The following is a 16,354-nucleotide window of genomic DNA, read 5'->3' as shown; positions in this document are numbered from 1 at the left end:
CTTCCACATTTGTGAATAGGAATCTACTATGAGGAAGAATTATCTCTTCTCCACTTGTTTAGATATTTATTAGACTGCTTCTATCCATATGGACTCAATGTGGCAGACACATCAGAGAATGACTTCCAATGAGTCAAATTCTTATGTAATCTCCACTTTTTCACTGAGGGCAAAACCTGTGACTTGGTTTCTAATCAAAGAATATACCAGAAGTGATGGGATATCATTTCTAAAGTTATTTTATATGGCAAAATTAAAGGGATTTTATAGACATAATTAAAGTCCATCATCGGCTGACTTTGAAATAATCAAACGGGAAGTAACCCTGTGAGGCGTGATGCCAAGAAATGGCTTAGGCCTTCTTTGAGCTGAAGGATGCTTCCGATGGCTTTGACGAAGTAAGCTTCTATGATGGGAACTGAGCTGCACGGCAAGGACAAGGCAGCCTCTGGAACTTCAGGGCCTCACTTCTACAAACACTAGAAACAAATTCTTCCAAACAGTCTGAATGAGACTAGAAGCAAAGTATCCCTGAGTTGAGCCTCCAGATGAATATGAGACAACCCAACACTTGGTTGGACTAGAGCCTTTCAACCCTGAGAAGAGGACCTAGTGAGGCTGTGAATGGACTCGTGACCAGGGAAAATGCAAGATCAATAAATGTGTGTTGCTTTATGCTGCTAAATTGTGATTTGTCATACTGAACAGAAAACTCACACACTCATGAATTAAAATCCAGTTGTGCCATTATTTTGTTGCTCAAGTTGTTCCAGCTTTGACCATTAGAAGCTCCTTCAAATCTTTATTTTTTAGAAGTCACAAGGAATTCCAGGCTCATCTTTTATTTTCCTCACCCCAGTTCTATAATCAGTCACCTCTCCTCAGAGCTCTGGTTCTTTTTAGTGGAGAATGGTGTTAAGAGACTAAAATCTGGGCACTGGGCCTACTCATTATTTCTGAGGAGTTACTGCTTCTAGCCTCTCTCAGTGAAGAGATTATGTACACCAATGTGTACATATATACTCTATACCTCAGTATTTGTGTGTGTATAAAATCCTGAGTTTGGGGCTTCCGTAGTGGCTCAGTGGTAAAGAAACCGCCTGCCAATGAAGGAGATGCAAGAGACCTGGGTTCAATCCCTGAGTTGGGAAGATACCCTGGAGAAGGAAATGGCAACCCAATCCAGGGTTCTTGCCTGGAAATTCCATGGACCGAGGAGTGTGGTGGGCTGTAGTCCAGGGGGTTGCACACTGCACACACACACACTACTGTATTTGGTTAGCTTAGTATTTTCCTTAGAATTTTAACACTAGGAGAGGTTTTGAGGGAATTTTTCTAATTAAAAATAGCTTTTAAGAACTAAATCAAAATAATCATCAATTAAACATTTGAAAGAACAAAACATTAGGATTTTAGTTTATAACAAAACTGAGAGAGACAGGCTAATAAGTATACTTATGGTTAATTAGCACACATCTAGTAATGTATAACTTACAGTGGACGTCCCAAGACATGAATATATTACAGCTTGGTATACTTCATAGACCAAGATGGTGGGGCAGTCAGGACTCACAAGTTTAAGTTCTGTTTCTTATAGGCAACACAGTCTTAACACTTCCCATAGTTCTTATCTTACTTCTCTGTGTCATTTGTCCTATTCTCACCCGAACATAAATTATGTGAGTATTGAGAACTCTGTTTTTTTCCCTACTATATCCTTTGAACCAGACATATAAGTGAGCATTCAATAAATATTTGTTGATTAAATAAATGTGTGGCTGATTGATTACTCCAGAAACCAAGTGCAGACTAATAGTTAGTTAGATCTTTATAAGTTATCAGTGATCATGTAGCTTTATCTTACTATTCCAGAGTAGGAACAGGCAAACTCTTTCCTATAAACTGCCAGACAGGATACATTTCAGGTTTTGCAGGCCCTATGTTCTCTGTCTCAACCATTCAACTCAGCTGCTGTCGTGCAAAAGAAGCCACAGACAACATGTAAACAGAGCAGCATAAATAAAACTTTATTTACAAAAACAGGTGGCAAGCTGGATTTGTCCCAAAGGTGGTAGTTGCTGATCCCTATACTAAACTACAATATCATTAAAGAAACATTCAGGAACACTTGCTCAGAAAGTCAGTAAATATAAAATGGCATTTATTAACAACAGTGAGGACTTAGAAAGCCAGCACACCCTCCAAACTTAGTAAAGAGGCCTACATAAATAAATGCCAGTAAGAATTTCATCTGTGCCCTCTTCCAAATCAGATCTAGTATAGGGTGCCCTGGATTCCCCAGCACTTAATTCGAGTGCAGTTCTAAGACTTAAATGGCAAGTGCATTTAGCAGATGTATTTTTAGAGAAGCAATTCCTTGCAGTTTTATGCTCCCAACTTTTTTTGGCCAGACTGAAACAAATAAATCAGAACTATTGATCAGATGCAATCATATTTAAGTTACATTCTATCACTGTTGTGTTGGGGCAGCAGAGAATAAACATGAGATAAATAGGATTTCTACATTAATCATTTATTGAGGCCAAAATTTCCCTGGGTTAATTCCTTTCTAAATTACTATAGCATACAACAACAGGAACTCAGTAAGAACAAGCACGCTAACTCTTAACTACAACAGCCTCTGGCAAGCAAATCACTCACCTTTTTAAAAGTAATACCATGCTATCTCTAAATAATACTAATAGACAAAGAAATACCCAGAAATCTCATTTTTCAAAAGTTGTAGTGGCCAGGAGAAAAGCATTTCTTCCCTTCACGCTGTTGTCACTTAAAAAAAAAAAAAAAAATCAACCTAAGATGGATTTGGGCTTCCCTTGTGGCTCAGCTGGTAAAGAATCCACCTGCAATGTGGGAGACCTGGGTTCGATCTCTGAGTTGGGCAGATCCCCCGGAGAAGAGAAAGGCTACCCACCCCAGTATTCTGGCCTAGAGAATTCCATGAATTGTATAATCCATGGGGTCACAAAGAGTTGGACACGACTGAGTGAATTCACTTTCACAAGATGGATTTAGTCAACCAAGATGGAATAATGATATAATTAATCAACAGGGTAAATCTGGAGTTTTAATGACAGACACTACCTGATTTCAACTTTCCTGCCTGGAATCCATTCTCCCTCTCCAATTTTACTACATTAACTGACACTGGGAAAAAGTGGATAAAGACATAGCAACATCTGGAAAGCATATTTATTTGTCTTAACAATTTCTTACACAAATTGGAGATGGTTTTAGTTGAATGTAAAAAGTGACATTAAAAAAAACCACTCCGTACTTACTATATACAAGGCACTGTACTAAATGATATTTCACCATTAGTATTTCAAGAGGACTGGCTTCTTAAAATTAACATGAAATGACACATTGACTCACAGAGACCTTAACGATTTTGTTAGTCCATCTTGCTCAATAAAGATCATTAGGGTGTGTGGGGATCATGAGGTGTTTAGTGACAAAAACTTGGATCCTATTCATAATTTATTTTTTTTAATTAATAAGGGTAACACAGGCTTGTTAGAAAACACACGACCTGCAAATTATGTGAATTAAATTGCCAGCTGAGGCTGTTGTTGAATATTGAGAAGAAATGAGGAATATTTCCATTTTGTGAATAATTCTATGACCACATTATTTCCCTGGAATGCTGCTACAAAAATCAATATATATTTTATATATAGAATTTTGAGCAATTAGCAACTGAATTATTCTCCCAACTTTTCAAGAAATCTTGGTAGTCACTAACTTTAGTGAGGAGTTGCTGTTTTTTTTTTAAGCACACATTGTAAAAATTACTGCTATCAATTACGAATACATCACAGTCATGATCAATTTTCATTAATCAATTCTGTCCATCCCAAACTAAGACATTGGGTTGCATTTTTCTAATACATCCTCATACTTCACGTTATGGAAATCAGCTCTCTCAAGCAGAACATGAGACTCCTCTGCCACAGTCTGACTTTATAGATTTTCTGGAGGATATAATTTCTTATATTTTTCAGCTGCTGCTGCTGCTACTGCTAAGTTGCTTCAGTCGCATCTGACTCTGTGCGACCCCATAGACGGCAGCCCACCAGGCTCCCCTGTCCCTGGGATTCTCCAGGCAAGAACACTGGAGTGGGCTGCCATTTCCTTCTCCAATGCATTTAAAGTGAAAACTGAAAGTGAAGTCACTTAGTCGTGTCCGACTCTTAGCGACCTCATGGACTGCAGCCCACCAGGCTCCTCCATCCATAGGATTTTCCAGGCAAGAGTACTGGAGTGGGGTTCATTTCTAAAACACAAAGTACTTGTTGTTGTTATTTGTTCACTCAGTCGTGTCTAACTCTTTGTGACCCCGTGGACTGCAGTACGATAGGCTTCCCTGTCCTTCATCATCTCCCAACGTTGCCAAAACTCGTCCATCAAGTCGGTGATGCCATCCAACCATCTCATACTGTCATCCCCTTTTCCTCCTGACTTCAATCTTTCCCAACATCAGGGTCTTTTCCAATAAGTCAGCTCTTCACATCAGTTGGCCAAAGCACTGGCACTTCAGCTTAATCATCAGTCCTTCCAATGAATATTCAGGGTTGATTTCCTTTAGGATTGACTGGTTTGATCTCCTTGTAGTCCAAGGGACTCTCAAGAGTCTTCTCCAACACCACAGTTCAAAAGCATCAGTTCACTGATGCTCAGCCTTCTTTAAAGTCCAACTCTCACATTCATACATGACTACTAGAAAATCATAGCTTTGACTAAATGGACCTTTGTTGGCCAAGTAATGTCTCTGCTTTTTAATATGCTATCTAGGTTTGTCATAGGTTTTCTTACAAGGAGCAAGGGTCTTTTAATTTCATGGCAGCAGTCACTGTCCACAGTGGTTTTAGAGCCCAAGAAAATAAAGTCTGTCACTATTTTCATTGTTCCCCCATCTATTTGCCATGAAGTGACAGGACCAGATGCTATGATCTTAGATTTCTGAATGTTGAGTTTTAAGCCAGATTTTTTCATTCATCTTTCTCACCTTCAAGAGGTTCTTTAGTTCCTCTTTAGTTCCTCTTTGCTTTCTACTATAAGGGTGGTGGTGTCATATGCATATCTGAGGTTATTGATATTTCTCCCAGCAATCTTGATTCCAGCTTGTGCTTTATCCAGCCCAGCATTTCGCATGATGTACTCTGCACATAAGCTAAGTAAGCAGGGTGACAACGTACAACCTTGATGTACTCCTTTTACAATCTGGAACCAGTCCGTTGTTCCATGTCCATTTCTAATTGTTGCTTCTTGACCTGTATACAGGTTTCTTAGGAGGCAGGTAAGGTGGTCTGATATTCCCATCTCTTTCAGAATTTTCCACAGTTTGTTGTGATCCACACATCCAAAGGCTTTAGTGTAGTCAATCAAGCAGAAGTAGATGTTTTTCTGGAACTCTCTTGCTTTTTCTATGATCCAATGGATGTTGGCAATTTGATCTCTCGTGACTTATCTAAATCCAGCTTGAATGTCTGGAAGTTCTCAGTTCACGTACTGTTGACTAGCCTGGAGGATTTTGAGCATTACTTGCTAGCACGTGAAGTGAGTGCAATTGTGTGGTAGTTTGAACACTCTTTGGCATTGCCCTTCTTTGGGATTGAAATGAAAACTGACCTCTTCTAGTCCCGTGGCCATTGCTGAGTTTTCCATAATTGCTGGCATACTGAGTGCAGCACTTTAACAGCATCATCTTTTAGGGTTTGAAATAGCTTAGCTAGAATTCTATTACCTCTACTACCTCGTTCATAGCGACGCTTCTTAAGGCCCACTTGACTTCGCATTCCAGGATGTCTGGTTCTAGGTGAGTGATCACATGACTGTGGTTATCTGGGTCATTAAGATCTTTTTTGTAGAGTTCTTCTGTGTATTCTTGCCACCTCCTCTTAATATCTTCTGCTTCTCTTAGGTTCATACCATTTCTGTCCTTTATTATGCCTGTATTTGCATGAAATATTTCCTTGGTATGTCTAACTTTCTTGAACAGATCTCTAGTCTTTCCCACTCTATTGTTTTCCTCTATTTCTTTGCAATGCTCACTTACAAAGGCTTTCTTATCTCTCCTTGCTATTTTTTGGAACTCTGCATTCAAATGGGTATATTTTTCCTTTTCTCCTTTGCCTTTTGTTTCTCTTCTTTTCTCAGCTATTTGTAAGGCCTCTTTACAAATAGTTGATCCTAACACAAAGTATTGGTTAGGCTCTTTTCTTTGCTGTGATAAAGGACAAACATGATTTTGTTTATAGATGGCAATGGTGGATAGCATGGTGGGCCCTATATCTATGGAAATCACTGAACATCTTATCCACGATCATATCCAAATCAATGTGATTAGACAGTGCGGTTCTGCAATGCAAGCAGCAAAGACTTCCCCGGTCATCTTTATAGTAAACCAAAATACCTGCATAACACCTAAGAGCAATGGTGTGAGTGAAAAATGAGCTTTCAATAATCCATAAATTCAATGAATGTCCTAGTCTTAAGCATTTATTTAGATGTTTTAGAAAATCCACAAATTATTTTGTATAGCATCTCTCTGTAGGTGTCTCCTGTTTAATCTGTTTCAATAAAGGGAAAAACTTTTTTTTCTTATTCAGATTCATGAAGCCAGGTACCCCAGTGTGCTCCTAAGCGACATTTAAAATGTGGAATCTGCTCAGGGTGCAGCTTAGTGCTTACAGTGAACAATTTACTAAAGGACTTGACTATAGACTCCCAGTACTTACTAATGTTTGGTGTGTTTTAAATAGGATCTCACTCTTACCAGGAGGTGCTGTATCAGGGTAAGGAAGGTGGAAAGCTAGCTATGAACAGGCTGTCAACACAATACCTTACTATGAACCAACTCTATCTCAAACTAGAGTATAAAATAGAAAGGAACACTTTCCTCTTTCTGTACCCTCCAAATGGGAACAAACAGCCATAGCAACCTGCTCCCTCAACTTTAAACAGCAAACATGAACCTTGGATGACAAACCTTTCTATGTCTTATGATTCAAAAGTTCATTCAAAATAGGGTAAGATTTTCCCAAGTCCTTACCCAAGAAATTGCAAACTGTTGATGTGTCACTGGTTCCTGAAAATAAAAATCAGTACTGCAGAGGCATAAAATGTGTACTTCTACGGCATGAAGGTAATGAAGAAATCCCCAGGAACATGACAGAACCCTTACAAGAACCACATATCTTCACTCCAAACATGCAAATACCTGTGTATTGTGTTTCCAACTATTCCCTCCACTGTTATGAGTGTTATGAGTCTAACTATTAACCTCACTGCTGAAGTCCAACACAGAGTAGGTGCAAAGGCCTATCACCCATTTTACATAAAAATTATGTCCTCAAAGGGTTGTACTATAAACTCTCTGGGTTTTGTTTTTTGTAAGCTTGCTATTATACATTATTATTTTACTTGGCCCACTGAAGTCAAACCAGAAGTTTACTAATTGCCCTCTGGTATTAAGTACTGGTTCCAAATAGGAAAAGGAGTTCGTCAAGGCTGTATATTGTCACCCTGTTTATTTAACTTATATGCATTGAGTACATCATGAGAAATGCTGGACTGGAAGAAGTACAAGATGGAATTAAGATTGCCGGGAGAAATATCAATCACCTCAGATATGCAGATGACACCACCCTTATGGCAGAAAGTGAAGAGGAACTCAAAAGCCTCTTGATGAAAGTGAAAGTGGAGAGTGAAAAAGTTGGCTTAAAGCTCAACATGCAGAAAACGAAGATCATGGCATTTGGTCCCATCACTTCATGGCAAATAGATGGGGAAACAGTGGAAACAGTGTCCGACTTTATTTTTCTGGGCTCCAAAATCACTACAGATGGTGACTGCAGCCATGAAATTAAAAGACGCTTACTCCTTGGAAGGAAAGTTATGACCAACCTAGATAGCATATTGAAAAGCAGAGACATTACTTTGCCAACAAAGGTCCGTCTAGTCAAGGCTGTGGTTTTTCCCGTGGTCATGTATGGATGTGAGAGTTGGACTGTGAAGAAGGCTGAGCGCCGAAGAATTGATGCTTTTGAAGTGTGGTGTTGGAGAAGACTCTTGAGAGTCCCTTGGACTGCAAGGAGATCCAACCAGTCCATTCTGAAGGAGATCAGCCCTGGGATTTTTTTGGAAGGAATGATGCTAAAGCTGAAACTCCAGTACTTTGGCCACCTCATTTGAAGAGTTGACTCATTGGAAAAGACTCTGATGCTGGGAGGGATTGGGGGCAAGAGGAGAAGGGGGCGACAGAGGATGAGATGGCTGGATGGCATCACTGACTCGATGGACGTGAGTCTGAGTGAACTCCGGGAGTTGGTGATGGACAGGGAGGCCTGGCATGCTGTGATTCATGGGGCTGCAAAGAGTCGGACATGACTGAGTGACTGATTTGATCTGATCTGATTAAGTACTAGAGCTACCTAATGTCTTTCATGAGGAAGCCCACTGGATAACCTCACTACATGACACTCATTAAAGTCCTTTGGGGTAGACATTTTTCTACAAAGAACTGGAGGTAAGAAACTAAAAGGCTCTCTCACAAGGCGCGTGGTAAGTCAAGTCAGGGAATACGAGGTAAAACAGACTATTCAGTTCAGTTTCAGTCGCTCAGTCGTGTCCGACTCTTTGTGACCCCATGGACTGCAGGATGCCAGGCCTCCCTGTCCATTACCAACTCCTGGAGTTTACTCAAACTCATGTCTAATGAGTCGATGATGCCATCCAACCATCCAACCATCTCATCCTCTGTCATCCCCTTCTCCTCCTGCCTTCAATCTTTCCTAGCATCAGGGTCTTTTCAAATGAGTCAGCTCTTCGCGTCAGTTGGCCAAAGTATTGGAGTTTCAGCTTCAACATCAGTCCTTCCAATGAATATTAAGGACTGATTTCCTTTAGGACTGACTGGTCAGATCTCCTTGCAGTCCAAAGGACTCTCAAGAATCTTCTCCAACACCACAGTTCAAAAGCATCAATTCTTCAGCACTCAGCTTTCTTTATAGTCCAACTATCACATCCATACATGACTACTGGAAAAACCATAGCCTTGACTAGATGGACCTTTAGTTGGGAAAGTAATGTCTCTGCTTTTTAATATGCTGTCTAGGTTGGTCATAACTTTTCTTCCAAGGAGCAAGCGTCTTTTAATTTCATGGCTGCTATCACCATCTGCAGTGATTTTGGAGCCCCCCAAAATAACGTCTGTCACTATTTCCACTGTTTCCCCTTCTATTTGTCATGAAGTGATGAGACCAGATGCCATGATCTTAGATTTCTGAATGTTGAGCTTTAAGCCAATTTTTTCACTCTCCTCTTTCACTTTCATCAAGAGACTCTTTGGTTCTTCTTCGCTTTCTGCCATAAGGGTGATGTCATCTGCATATCTGAGGTTATTGATATTTTTCCCGGCAATCTTGATTCCAGCTTGTGCTTCATCCAGCCCAGCGTTTCTCATGATGTACTCTGCATATAAGTTAAATAAGCAGGGTGACAATATACAGCCTTGATGTACTCCTTTTCCTATTTGGAACCAGCCTCCTAAGAAATCTGTATGCAGGTCAGGAAGCAACATTTGGAACTGGACATGCAACAACAGACTGGTTCCAAAGCAGAGTATTAGCCTTTACTATTCTGATCTCAAAAATCTTAACTCAAGATAAACCAGAGCCCTAAACATATACAGGAAATTCTCAGTGCTAAAATGTAACATTCTTAGTCTGGACTATTCCTAAAAGACCTACAAGGTGTGAGAGAGGGGCAGGGTCTGATTTTACTGAGGCATGATTTTCAATCTTGTGCTGCAGTTGTTGAGGGACCTGAACAATGTAGCTTAACCAGGGTGCTCACTTTGTTCCCAGTGACATTCAGTTCAGATCTTTACTCCTTCAATTCTGGTCAAGTGATTAAAAACTGCTTCTTTGTGAGCAATACCACTAAATAAAAGACAAAACCTTGAAAGTTTATCAACTTTAAGTGTGAAGACATGTTATAACCAAAGATTTAATTTGGGTGAAAGCAGGAGCCACTTCCATCTTCATGATATTTGAGGATCTCAGGAGGTATCCCTTATGAACATCAGAGACACCCTGAAATATACAAACTACCATGCTGAAAATCTGCCCAATGCCTGTACTCAGCATCCTCATAAACATACACCCTTTCCAACAGCTTTAAAGCTCAGGTATACAATTTAAAAATCTTTAAGGTGCAGAAGAATCTTTGAGGAAAGAGAAGATTTGTTTGGATATAACATAGCTGGCCTGTCCTCCACCTGGAAATCTAGATCCACAGTACTGTCATCTGTAAGAAAGAGGTAGGTTCTGAACTTTACTTCTACAGAACACCGGACACAAAATGCAGAATAGCTACCAGCTAAATCTGTTCTAATCCTTGCTTTGATGTAAGGTAAGAGGCAGGGGAGGGGAAATCATAGAGCAGGCAAGTTTCTATTTCTCTTGAGAGGACAAATTAATAAAAATAAAACTTAATTTCCCCCTACTCTTACCCATTCTTATTCCTCCTCAATATTTTTCCTCTTTCTAGGATTCCTTTTTTCTTTGAGAAGCTTAATATTTGGCTGCCTTCTGAAGAAATGGGTATAGTGACAGATGAAAGACTTGTATTCATTGTATAATTCAGAATAAGGGAAAAAATCGACTGCTGTGCATTTAAGATTCTAACAACCTTGCAATTTTGTATAGTCGTTTCCCCCACCCGTTCTTTTGAAGAAATCTGCTTTTATTCTGTTAATAACTAACCACAGTTGCAGCAGCATGGATCCGATTAGCAGTTCTTATGGTACAAAGGGGAGAGAGAAAAAAAGCTGTGAACAGGGTTGCCAATTTGTCCACCTGGGCCCCCAGGAGAAAGATTAGATGAGGCGCCTGCCTGCTCCCTTTTTTCCACTTGATCGCTGCTCTATACTGCCTGATAGAGACAGGCCTTTTGAAAGCCAAGGCACTTTCTTTCCTTTAATAACAGTTTCACTTGCTTCCATCCCCTCTTGTCACAAATTTCTCATTCTGGATCCCAATATGTCAGGACAACTCTCAAGTGTAAACATAAGTAGCTATGGAAAGTACCCACACACTGATGCTCACCTGTGTCAAGATGTTTGGCATCTACCATAGGGACCCAAAGAGGAGTCTACACACAGAGACCCTGCAGGGAGGGGGCCCACGCTTTCCAGACAGCAAGGTGGGACACATGGTCAGTCCACAGGCATTTTTGTGCTACTTCTGGATGAAAGAAAGTAGGAAAAGATATACAGTCTGGGAGTTTACTGGGATTTTAGGAAAATGGCATAGTATATATAAATTTGGGACCAACAGTAAAAATACTGGCATTGCAGGTGACATGGTTTCTACGTATTTTCTATATAGATGTATAATTAATGCATGTACTAAAATAAAACACTATTTTCTCAAAGTGTTTAAAAATTCACTGAGCTTATAATTACACTTAATAATGAGAGCTTACTGTCATGATAAAACTTCCTTGATATAAAACAACTTTTAACAGCAAAAGTGAAAGCACTGTAATATGCTGAAAAAGTTTAAAAAGAAACCCAAGGCTTCTGACTGAAATCTCTATGTTCTAAGCAGCACAACCAACCCTCTATTATTTTTACTTAAAGGTACTGGGGTAGCCGGCGGGGCGGGGTGGGCAGCGGTGATGAGCTCAGGAGTATGCCTCTTAGGAACAAACGATGACGAGGCTATGGGCAAAGCACCACTCTAGAGGCACCTGCAGAGGGGCCTGGTGGGCGAGCCCAGGTCAGCAGCGCCTCTGATACAGGGGCCACTCCGAGAGAGCAGGATATTAACTGCTGCAGCACAAACAGGAAGGAGGACGTTCTGGATCACATCCTCATGTGTTTTTTATCTACTCTTTTATTTCAGATTTTAAATAAACGTTCAGCAAGTATCCTTCTTTTTCATGAATACATGTTTCTTACCTACCTCGGCTTGTCACTTTCACATATCTGGAGCCTATTATTCGTGTATTGCTGAAACATAAATTCCAGCCCTTAGCTAACATTTCATGTTTACCTAGCCAATGCTGACCATGGATACTTGGAAACAAGAATACTATCTGGATAATGACAAAACCCTCCCAAGAGCCAATCTGTTTCTAATTGGCCATTTTCTTTGAAGATATGGTTAGTTACTAACAACAGGTATTTATTAAAAAAAGATGAGATAATGAAAAAAACTGGACAATACACAAGCCCAGAATGTTGCTATGTACTTATGTGACACAATTTCTGTACATGAGGGATTAGAATCAGGCAGGGTCTACATATGTAGAGATCTGGTTTAAACTGACAGATTTTGGGACCACTATTTCAGGTTCTGTTTTTTAGAGGAAGAAAACAGAATAATCTTATCACAGTGGAATCTCTTCCCAGAGGGAAGGCAAATAGAATGATCCCATAAACTGTGAACTGTGGGCTTCCCAGGTGGCACTTATGGTAAAGAATTCCCCTGCCAAATCAGGAGATATAAGGGATGTGGGTTCAACCCCTGGGTTGGAAAGATCCCCTGGAGGAGGGCATTCTTGCCCTCCAGTATTCTTGCCTGGAAAATCCCATGGACAGAGGAGACTGGCAGGCTACAGTCCATAGATTTGCAAACAGTCAGATACGACTGAAACAACTTAGCACATAAACTGTGAAACACAGATGCAGAAAGATGGCTTCCAGCCATAGGACGAAAAGCTATGTAAGTTATAAATTTTAGTATTTTCTTTTCTTGAATACTTGTTTATTCTAAGAGAATTATGAACTCTTTAATTGGGCCAACATTTCTGGAGTGCCTTTTAGTTGTCAAGCACTGTTCTTGGCACTGAGGATAAAAAGGAAGCAATGATCACTGCCTTCATGAGGCTCCTGGGCTAGCTAGAGGACCCTGAACAACAGGATAGACAGTAGGACTCTCTCTGGTATGGAGGAATCGGTATGACCTTGCAAAAGAAAAGACAATGGAGTTGGGTCTTGAAGGGTAAGTAGGAGTTTGCCAGTTGGTAATGGGCAGGATGGATCCAGGCAAAAGGAATTCAGTTCTGAAGGAGGAAAGATCTGACCCAAAGCCACTCTTAGTAGAAACAGGGAATACTAAACTAGTTTACTCTGTCCACTTCCAGTAAAAAGTAACATGCAACATAAACAAACAAAAAACTATGCACTGGGGTTCAACTCTCTTAAAAATACATGTTTTTTCCTTTTTTGCAAGTAGAATTTAAATAACGTGATTCTTAGATTTTGTGTGAAATAGACTTAAAGGAACAACTGTGAAAATAAGGGATTCTATTACTAACTGAATTAGGCCTGAGACTATAACAATTATTTTACCATAAAGATTTTTTCTCATGACATTACAATTTCAATTGAATTAGAACCTAGCTATAGAAAGTTTTTTTAAAAAAAGGTAATATGCTGCCCCATAAAAAATGAGCTATTTATCACTAAGCTTTTCTATGACCCATACATACATGATCATAACTGGGAGTACTAGTTTCCTTTTAAAACATGCCCTGCCTATTCAAAAGTCAAGGGAAGTGTTAGCTGAAATAGATACAAGTGGTCTCTTTCACATTCCACAAAATCTTTCTCTGCACCACTTTTACAGCACCAGACTCTCCCTATTTTCCCTTTCCGTCACTGGCTGTTCTTTTTCCTCTTCATGGTCTCTTACATTTTGGAGAGCCCTAGGGTTCAGTCCTCAGAATTCTTCTCTCAGTACTTCCAGCCCTGGCTACACATAATAATCACCTGGAGAGCTTACCACAGAGTATTCCACTCAGACCCATTAAGCTGGCATCTCTGGGGTCCGGCCCAGGACGTTTCACGTAGCCATAGTTGAGAACCACTGACCTCACTCATTCCCCAGATCAGGAGCTCCCAGACGGCAACTTCAGCTTCAGCTAGGAACTTGCCGGAAACGCAAATTCTCCAGCTTTACCCAAATCTACTGAGTCAGAAACTGGGTGTGGGGTCTAGCCATCTGTGCTCTCACTGGCCCTCCAAGTGACCGTGGTGCAGGACAGGAGTCCTGGGTGACAGCATCTAGATCCCTAGTAACTCATAGGCTTTCTTCTCCAGCCTAGATCTCTACTCGGAATCCAGAGTCTTTGTATAACCAGCTGCCTATTCAAAAGTCGCCTTCTGGATGCCATATAGGCTTCTCAAATGTTACATCATAAAAACCAAACTCCAGATTTCTCTTTCAAAAATTTACTCCTTGTCTTCCACTGGACAGAACCACTGTTTACCACCAATCTCTCAGGCCAAAAACATCCTGTCCCCACTACTGCTACCCACACATCTAGCCATGATCAAGCCCCCACCCTCCCCGTGGCTACTGCAACAACCCCCTAATGGGTCTCGCTGTTTCTGCCCTGCCCCCTCTACAGTCCACTCAGCAGCCACAAGGACCCTTTTACAGTCTGCCCTGGATCATTGCCATTCTCTGCCTTCTCCACCATCACTCTTAAATTCCTCAATTCCAATCATAACCTACAAAACCCTATAGAAGCTGGTCTTGCTGCTAAGTCACTTCAGTCGTGACCGACTCTGTGGGACCCCATAGACGGCAGCCCACCAGGCCTCCCCGTCCCTGGGATTCTCCAGGCAAGAACACTGGAGTGGGTTGCCATTTCCTTCTCCAATGCATGAAAGTGAAAAGTGAAAGTGAAGTCGCTCAGTCGTGTCCAACTCTAGTGACCCCATGAACTGCAGCCTACCAGGCTCCTCCGTCCATGGGATCTTCTAGGCAAAAGTACTGGAGTGGGGTGCCATTGCCTTCTCCAGCTGGTCTTGGGTTGCCCTCTAATCTAACCACCTATCATTCTGTTCCATCTCCCCTTCCCCACTATGCTTCAGCCCCAAAGACTTCCTTCTGGGTCCCCTGCCTAGCAGTCAAACACACCCCTGTTTAGGGCCTTCGTACTAGCTCTTTGCTCTGCCTGGATACTTCACTCCTAGACTTGCTTTTGACCTTCATTCACTGAGCCTCTTGTTCGAATATTAATTTCTTAGACACACCGTCCCTAATTATTGCCATCTAAAGAAGCAATCTGAAATAGAACTGCCATACGACCCAGCAATCCCACTGCTGGGCATACACACCGAGGAAACCAGAATTGAAAGAGACACGTGTACCCCAATGTTCATCACGGCACTGTTTATAATAGCCAGGACATGGAAGCAACCTAGATGTCCATCAGCAGACGAATGGATAAGAAAGCTGTGGTACATATACACAATAGAGTATTACTCAGCCATTAAAAAGAATACATTTGAATCAGTTCTAATGAGGTGGATGAAACTGGAGCCTATTATACAGAGTAAAGTAAGCCAGAAAGAAAAACACCAACACAGTATACACACACAGAAGTCGCTCAGTCGTATCCGACTCTTTGCGACCCCATGGATTGTAGCCCACCAGGCTCCTAGGTCCATGGGATTTTCCAGGCATGAATACAGTATACTAACGCATATATATGGAATTTAGAAAGATGGTAACGATAACCCTGTATGTGAGACAGCAAAAGAGACACAGATGTATAGAACAGTCTTTTGGACTCTGTGGGAGAGGGCGAGGGTGGGATGATTTGGGAGAATGGCATTGAAACATGTATAATATCATATGTGAAACGAATCGCCAGTCCAGGTTTGATGCATGATACAGAATGCTCGGGGCTGGTGCACTGGGATGACCCAGAGGGATGGTATGGGGAGGGAGGTGGGAGAGGGGTTCAGGATGGGGAACACATGTACCCCCGTGGTGGATTCATGTTGATATATGGCAAAACCAATATAATATTGTAAAGTAATTAGCCTCCAATTAAAATAAATAAATTTACATTAAAAAAAAAATAAAGCAGCAATCTGATTCCCTCCCCCCAACAATAAGCTATTTACTATTTGCATATTTCCTGTCTTTCTTATTAGAATTTAAGTTTCATGAGGACAGGTCCCTTTGCCATTTATATTCAGTTTTATTCCTTCAATTCTAGAAACATGCCCACAGCAAGCTGCATCAAGCACTTTACTGAATTAATGACTAAAAGAAGAAAATGAGCAGTTGGGCTAGTGGGCTTTCCTCAGAACATCATCTAATTCTCCCAACAGCAAAAGTGCAACATGCTACTAGAAAAAAAAAAAAAATTAAATGAATTAATACATTTGGCATCCTCAGCAAGGTCACATTCTTGGCATTCAGCTATACGCATTTAACGTAGTTTGCAAGTACAAACTCTTATGTCACTTTCTGTTTGGAAAAGAGAGTATCAACATTAACAATCTCTGGTTATATCATTTATA

The 16,354-nt window shown here is 40.8% G+C and overlaps 1 protein-coding gene across 3 annotated transcripts in view; it reads right to left on the bottom strand.

Moving 5' to 3' along the window:
• Positions 1-16,354, bottom strand: part of ARID1B (AT-rich interaction domain 1B) — a 435,546-nt gene that overhangs the window by 103,243 nt on the left and 315,949 nt on the right. The gene's annotated exons all lie outside the window — the stretch shown is intronic.

The sequence above is a fragment of the Bubalus kerabau genome, chromosome 9 (genome assembly GCF_029407905.1).
Source record: "Bubalus kerabau isolate K-KA32 ecotype Philippines breed swamp buffalo chromosome 9, PCC_UOA_SB_1v2, whole genome shotgun sequence".
Lineage (NCBI taxonomy): Eukaryota > Metazoa > Chordata > Mammalia > Artiodactyla > Bovidae > Bubalus > Bubalus kerabau.
This window is presented reverse-complemented; position numbering and strand designations above follow the sequence as displayed.